This window comes from Mauremys mutica, chromosome 3 (assembly GCF_020497125.1).
Source record: "Mauremys mutica isolate MM-2020 ecotype Southern chromosome 3, ASM2049712v1, whole genome shotgun sequence".
Classification (NCBI taxonomy): domain Eukaryota; kingdom Metazoa; phylum Chordata; order Testudines; family Geoemydidae; genus Mauremys; species Mauremys mutica.
The window spans coordinates 18,834,155-18,842,711 of NC_059074.1; positions in this window are offsets into that span (position 1 = coordinate 18,834,155).

Here is an 8,557-nt window from a genome sequence, read left to right on the forward strand (position 1 = left end):
CGCAGGGCTCTAAATCAGTGGAATATGAACTCCCAGTACAATGCTGTGGCCAAAGGGTTAATGTAATCCTTGGATGCATAAGACAGGGAATATTGAATAGGAGGTGAGGTTATTTTGCCTCTGTATTTGGCACTGGTGTGACTGCTGCTGTGTCTTTTTCTGGTGCCCCCAATTCAAGAAGGAATTTGATAAATTGGAGAGGGTTCAGAGAAGAGCCACAACACTGATTAGAGGATTAGAAAACCTCCATGGCCTGCCTTACTGTGATAGACTCAAAGAGTGCAATTCATTTAGCTCAACAAAGAGAAGATTAAGTGGTGACTTTATTACAGTCTACAAGTATCTACACAGGGAATAAATATTTAATGGGCTTTTCAGTCTTTTAATAGTGAGTCATTAACCATTGTAACAATTTCCCAAGAGTCAGGTGGATTCTCCATCACTGACCATTTTTAAATCAAGATTGGATGTTTTTCTAAAAGATCTGGTCTAGGAATTATTTTGATAAAGGTCTATGGTCTGCTCTACAGAAAAGGTCAGACTAGAAGATCATCATGGTCCCTTCTAGTCTTGGAATCTATGTCAATTTTTGTTCCTACATGTTGAACTTTTACAATGTATAATGGAGTGGAGGGTATACTTATGAAATTTGCAAATGACTCTAATCTGGGAGGGGTTGCAAGCACTTTATAGGACAAGATTAGAATTCAAGACTACCGTGACACATTGGACACATTTGGTCTGAAATCAACAAGATGAAATTCCATGAAGATAAGTAAAGTACTCTGCACTTAGGAAGGAAAAAAGTCAAATGCACAACTACGAAATGGGGAATAACTGGCTAGGTGGTTGTACTGCTGAAAAGGATCTGGGGTTACAGTGGATCACAAAGTAAACATGAGTCAGCAATGGTGCAGTTGTGAAAAAAGGCTAATATTCTGGGATGTATTAATAGGGGTGTCATACGTAAGACACAGGAGGTAACTGTTCCACTCTGCTTGGTCCTGCCTCAGAACAGGGGGCTGGACTTGATGACCTCTCCGGGTCCCTTCCAGCCCTACCTATGATTCTATAAATTGTTAACATCGCAGGAGCTGCAATGTGCTAGGCTCTAGACTACCATAATAGCAACAAAATGGTGCTAGCTCTGATGAGCTTACAGTCTAAGTCTCAGACATAAGATACAAACAGGAGGAAAGAACAAGGTAGCAGTGAGACTATGTTGTACTTGTTCAATTACAAAGAAAGAAACAGGCCACAACACAACAGGGCAAAAAATGTCTATTTTTAATCATAGCCCTCCAAGTCAGGTATCCGTGGTACATGTAGTTTGATATCTGTTATAGCTGGTGTTGTGTACAAATGTGTAAAGCACTTACAAATGATGACAGTTCCCACCACCTTGCTAGACACCTCTGTTTGTTCAGATACGGCTTGCTATGGGGTTTCTCTCATGGAGATCTTGCTTTAGTTCTTTCCTTAGTATTAAATAATGGCTTCTTTATAATAAACTCAAAATCAAATCTAGGACTAAGTACTCCATTTTTACTCATTCCGTATTTATGTGAAATGCTCACTGAAATAAGTGGGAGTTATTTATCAAACCAACAATGTAACAAACATTTTTCTGTGCAAAGTAATTTATATACACGGCTCTGACATTACAGGGACAAGTACAGAATAAATGTTGAGATATGTATTAGTAGTAGAACTTGCTGGAACATTTCTGATAAAGTTCATTTAATTGAAATAGGCTGTTTTGACAAAGCCAATATGTTTCACAGAGACATATCGGTTTCAATGGAATTTTTGTCAGGAAGGGGTTGGGGTTGAGATTTCTCACTTCTGACCAGAGAGAGAGAGAGAGACTGAATTGAAAACTTGAGTTTTTTGATCTGAAAAACACATTTCAATAAAATTCCATTTGGTGAAAACGTACTTAATATGTTGTTCTCATTCCAATACAAGAAGAAAACAAAATGTTGAAACTCAAACGTTATCATGCAATGGAATTGTCCCTTCAGGCCAGCTTGAGGAGTTGTTGTTTATTCTGAGTACTGCAGTAGGATCTGCTGATAGAAGCCATGTTGTGCGGGGTGCTGTACAAACATGTAGTAAAGACAGTTCTTGCCAAATACACGTAGCAAAGACCATAGTCTCACTGCTACCTTGTTCTTCCCTCCTGTTTGTATCTTATGTCAGTGAAGCTCAAGGCTTTAAAGCCTAATACCTCATGTCCTTGCAGAACTACACTGTTTACAATCTAAACATTAAAAGAATGGTGCCCAGAACGCCCTAGAGCACAGAAAGCATGCAAAGGATGGTCAATGCAGCTGGCCTATGAGTGAGGTGTGAGGAGAGGGGTGCATCTTCTTTGGGGTGTCAAATGTTTCCAGCCAGACAAAATCTACCCCTTAATGTTTATAAAGCACTATGAGATCCTCCAAAGAGAGGCATTACTACTATTGTTATCTGTAAGTTCTATAGTAGGGAAATCAAGACTCTAGTGTGCTTGGCACTGTTACATATAGATACCCTGCTCTAAAAGGCTTACACTCTAAATAGATAAGAAGATAGAGGATGGGAGGTGAAACAGAGCCACACAGAGGGGAAGTGACTTGTGCCATGTCCAACAGCAGCTATATATATTTCCAACTGGAAAAAGTACTGCCAAACCTGATCAAAGGAAATACTGTGGAAATAGACTCTGCAACTCATTGCCACAGAAGTTGTTCAGGCCAAGAACTTAGCATTCCTGCATTCCTAAGTGGAAGAGCCAGGGATGGACTCAGGCCTCCTTACTAAAGCCAAGTAAAATTTTTCATCCAAAACTTTTTTTGTCCAAGAAAACAAATGTATATTTGGGGACACCAAAATAATTTGGGTTGGTTTTGCCAAATTGTTTTGTTCAGGAGAAAAAACACATCATTCTGGAAAAAAATCTAAATGTTTTGTTTCAATATTTTCTAAAGAAAATGTTTCAATTTTTCAGTTCAAAGTGACTTTTCACATAGAAATTTCCTTTATTAAAAGAGCATTCAAAAACATTTCAAAGTGATCAAAATCTCACAACGAAACATTTAATTTACCCAAAATGATTTTTGGATTCACTGAAAATTGAAAAAAGCCTAGTTTTTGGGTTGACCCATAACATTTTTATTTTTATTTTTCAGGATTCCTAGCAAACCAAAAAATCTGTTATTTGCATGGCTCTTCTCCTGATTTCTAATCTAGTGCCTGACCTATCAGACCCTGGGTTTTCCTCTTACATTATTTAAACATTCAGAGCAAGTCATCCAGCTGTTCAAAATACTATACTGGCAAATGCTGTGCTCTTTGATTACCTACCATACCCTTGGATACAAGAGATGCTGTGGAATATCACTGACTTCTTTAGCCAGGGCAGGCTAGTGGTTCAGCACACTATCTCTGGACAGTAGCAGTTTTCTCCCTTGACATTGTAACCTCTGTACATGGATTAATATAGGGAATTATATTGCTGATCAATTCAGTATTGGAACCTGCACCTCCTGCAAGCCAGATTTCACTCAGGATGGTTCCTTGATTACTGACTGTGTACACAATTTGCAAAATATCATCAGAAGACAAATTCCAAACTCAAAATCTTTTCATATCCTTGCTTGAAACTGTTCCAACATTTCTTCAGATTGTTTATTACAACTTTATTTAAATTGTACCTTTCCCCTGCTGACCCATCAAAGGCAGTGACATTGGCATGGTGCAGTAACACTTCAGAAGCTGCACATACCTGGAAACAGCTGTAAGCTCATAGCTGCTGAAAGAATCAGAGCTGGGTCTCTAGCGCTTGGTGAGGAAATCTTTTCAGCACAGGTGTGGGGGGAAACCCACAAGTCTGATCACTGATTACCCAACAAATACACCTGAAAAATGGAACTGCTCATGCGGCAATCTGTCTACACAAAAATTGTACGTACAAGTGATACACCTGTGTTAAGCATATGCATGTATCAACAGCCCCACTTAGGCCAACAGCAGGGATTGCACCTGAGTCCTTCAGAGCTAAAAGCAAGAACCTCTATTGTTTGAGTTAAAGGACAAACTGCATTAGCTGAAGGAGTAGCAAACTAACAAACCTCCTTATGCTGACCAGTTACAATAAGGTTCCTATGGTTCCCCCACCTATAGAAGCTCTTCCTGAGATCAGGCCACGTTTTGGGCTCTACTGTTCCACTGAGGTCGTCATCAGGGTTTGACCCCTGGATCTTCATCGCTGAATGTATGAGGCCCCTACAGCTTGACCAACAGGACTAACTCCTCCAGCTAGCACCTGGTTTACAGACCTTTTAGCAAAAGACAAAGGCCCACACTCTAGTATAAGTTGCACCTGCTCAAATGGAGGCCAGGCTAAAGCCCCTATGAAACTTTGATCCACCAAGTCAAATTTACTGTATTTTACTGAGACAAACACACACAGAATCACCACTCTACAGCTTCATGGTAAGCTGAATAAGAACAAGGCTGGAAACAGAGTGATTGTTAGGTGAATATGTTAACAGGTATGTGGATAAGTAGATGTACTTGACAATAGAAGCGTCACAGCTCACTCTGAGCTGCTTGGGGGGGGAAAAAGCAGGTCTCATTCCTCTGGTGACTGTGACTTTCAAAACACAAGCTGCAATTTGCATCACTGTGTATCATAAAGATCGATGCACTAGCAAAATCTCAAAAGCAAATCAATGTGTGGCTTATTTCTCAAGGTCTTTCTCTTAGCTCTGTTATCAGCCATTCCGCCTTGTGCTAGGAACCTGTCAGAGCTTGCTGTCAGCGCTAAGCAGGGTCATTTGGTGTAAGCACTTGGAAGAGAGACCTCCAAGAAACACAGAGGGTACATCTACACTGCAATTTAAATCCTGTGGCTGGCCCTTGCCAGCTGACTCGGGCTAAGGGGCTGTTTAATTGTGCAGTAGACGTTCGGGTTCAGGCTGGAGCCCAGGCTGTAGGACCCTGCAAAGTGGGAGGGTCCCAGAACTTGGGCTGCAGCCCAAGACTGGATGTCTCCACATTTCACAGTCCCTTAGCCCGAGCCAGTTGGCATGAGCCAGCTATGGATGTCTAATTGCAGAGTAGATGAACCCTTGGAGGCTTCAGAAGGTGGAAATTTAATCCATAGATGATATTGCTATGGCTCACACTCCAATGGAATACAGGCGGTGGCTGGGTTCAGATGGTAAGAATTAGAAGTAGCTCCATTGACTCAATAGAATGACACCTGCATAACACTAGTGTAAGTGAATCAGACTTCTGGTGCGTGGCATAAAAGCTGTGCCTTGTTTGTGATGCCTTAGATTAAAGAGGAGATGGTTTTCCAAAAAATTAGCATATACTATCTCAATTGAAATTCCGCAGTTGGAATCTCAGCCTGTGGTTATGTACATTGCTTTATACTTCACTGAGGAAAAAATGATAACATTCTCTTTGATTGGTTAGTTCCCTACCCAGGAGGATGAAGATTACATCTCTGTGATGTGATGAGTAAACAACATAAGTTTGGTAGATTTGGTTAAGTAACAAGCATGGATGCTTACCCAATTTATACAAACCTACATTAGGGAGGCTCCCCCAAACCCACCTACCTGCTCTGAATAATCTCTACCGCTCTAACAAGTCCTCTTTCCTCCTACTTTTTTCCAAGATTGTCTGAAGGAGGCTAGGCAGCCTTTCAAGCCCTCTTCCCCTGGCTGTGGGTGGGAAACCACTCCAGGAGGAACCTTCTCCCCTTATCACAAAGATTATTCTCTCCCCTCTCTTTCCTTGGGCCTTATCATTCATTTTTTCTATAGATTAGAAAAGAAAAATGTAAATCCTGTCACTTTAAAGACTGAGTTTTCCTCAGTCTAAAGCCTCTCACCAGGGACAATGGAGGTGCAAAGCATTATCCAGTCACCTTGCCTCTTAAGATGATAAAATGCAGGTGAGAACAAAGATTCTGAGAGAGGAAATTAGAAAATACCTGTGTAAGTAAGCAGGAGGATGTTGGATAACATAGGAGACAATCGTTTATTTTCTCTTTACAATCTCTATCGCACTTCCCCAGTTGAACACCTGCTCATATATTGCATTTTTGGAATGGTAATGCTACCTCATCCTGGTATGATCATGAGCTCTCTCATACCTGAAACATCACAAATAGTCATAGATTATAAGAGTATAGTTATAAAGTTTGCAGGCGATATCAAGCTGGGAGGGCTTGAAAATGCTTTGGAGGACAGGATTAGAGTGCAAAATGACTTTGACAATCTGGAAAAAGGGTCTGAAATAAATAGGATGAAATTCAATAATGGCAAATGCAACGTACTCCACTTAGGAAGGAAAAAGCAATTGCACAAATATAAAATGCGAAATAACTGTCTAGGAAGGAGTACTGCACTCCTGGGGGTTATAGTGGATAACAAACTAAATATGAGTCAACAGTATAACATTCTTGCAAAAAAGTGAACATCATTCAGGGATGATCAGTGTTGTAAGCAAGATTTGAGAAGTAATTCTGCTCTACTCAACACTGGTACCGCCTCAACTGGAGTACTGTGTCCAGTTCTGGGCAGTACACTTCAGGAAAGATATGGACAAATTAGAGAAAGTCCAGAGGAAAGCAACAAAAATGATTAATTATCTAGAAAACATGACCTACAAGGGCAGATTGAAAAAAATATGGGTTTGTTCAGTCTTCAAGTACATAAAAGGCTGTTGTAAAGAGGAAGATAATAAATTGTTCTCCTTAACTACTGAGGACAGGAGAAGAAGTAATGGGCTTAAACTGCAGCAAGGGAGATTTAGGTTAGATATTAGGAAAAAGTTCATATTGTAGGTGTAATTAAGCACTAGAACAAGTTGCCTACGGAGATTGCTTTCTTTGACAGGGTAAAATGCCTTGTGGATAGGGGGGAAGCAGTAGTTGTGGTATATCTTGACTTAAGTAAGGCTTTTGATACTGTCTCACATAACCTTCTCATAAACAAACTAGGGAAATACAACCTAGGTGGAGCTACTATAAGGAGAGTGCATAACTGGTTGGAAAATTGTTCCCAGAGAGTAGTTATCAGTCGTTCACAGTCATGCAGGATGGGCATAACAAGTTGGGTCCTGAAGGGATCGGTTCTGGGTCTGGTTCTGTTCAATATCTTCATCAATGATTTAGATAATGACATAGAGAGTGCACTTATAAAGTTTGTGGACAATTCCAAGCTGGCAGGGGTTGCAAGTGCTTTGGAGGATAGGATTATAATTCAAAATGATCTGGACAAACTGGAGAAATGGGCTGAAGTAAATACAATGAAATTCAATATGGACAAATGCAAAGTACTCCACTTAGGAAGGAACAATCAGTTGCACACATACAAAATGGGAAATGACTGCCTATGAAGGAGTACTGTGGAAAGGAATCCGGGGGTCATAGTGGACCACAAGCTAAATATGAGTCAACAGTGAACGCTATTGCAAAAAAAGCAAACATTATTCGGGGATGTATTAGCAGGATTATTGTAAGCAAGACACAAGAAGTAAATCTTCCGCTCTACTCTGCACTGATTAGACCTCAACTGGAGTATTGTGTCCAGTTTTGGATGCCACATTTCAGGAAAGATGTGGACAAATTGGAGAAAGTCCAGAGAAGAGCCACAAAAATGATTAAAGGTCTAGAAAACATGACCTATGCGGGAAGATTGAAAAAATTGGGTTTGTTTAGTCTGGAGAAGAGAAGACTGAGAGGGGACATGATAACAGTTTTCATGTACTTTAAAGGTTGTTACAAGGAGGAGGGAGAAAAATTGTTCTCCTTAACCTCTGAGGATAGGACAAGAAGCAATGGGCTTAAATTGCAGCAAGGTAGGTTTAGGTTGGACATTAGGAAAAACATCAGAGTGGTTAAGCGCTGGAATAAATTGCCTAGGGAGGTGGTGGAATCTCCAACATTAGAGATTTTTAAGAGCAGGTAGGACAAACACCCGTCAGGGATGGTCTAGATAATACTTAGTCCTGCCTTAAGAGCAGGGGACTGGACTAGGTGACTTCTCAAGGTCCCTTCCTCTTCTATGATTCTATGATTGCGGAATCTCAATCATTGGAGGTTTTTAAGAACAGGTTAGACAAATACCCATCAGGGATGTTCTAGGTCAGCGATTCTCAAGCTGTGGGTTGGGATCCCAAAGAGGGTCGCAACCCCCTTTGAATGGAGTTGCCAGGGCTGGCTTAGACTTGCAGAAGCCTGAGGTTTCACTGCCCAAGGCCGAAGTCAAAGCCAAGGGCTTCAGCCCTGGGTGGTGGGGCTCAGGTTGCAGGCCCCCTGCCTGGGGCTGAAGCCCTTGAGCCTCAGCTTTGGTCCCCTTGTCCAGAGCAGTGGAGCTCAGGCTTTGCCCCCTGCACATGGGGGCAGTGGGGCTCGTGTGGGCTCAGGCTTCGGTCCCCCCTCCTGGGGTCATGAAGTAATTTTTGTTGTCAGAAGGGGCTTGTGGTGCAATGAAATTTGAGAACCCCTGGTCTAGCTAATACTTAGTCCTGCCTCAATACAGGGGACAGGACT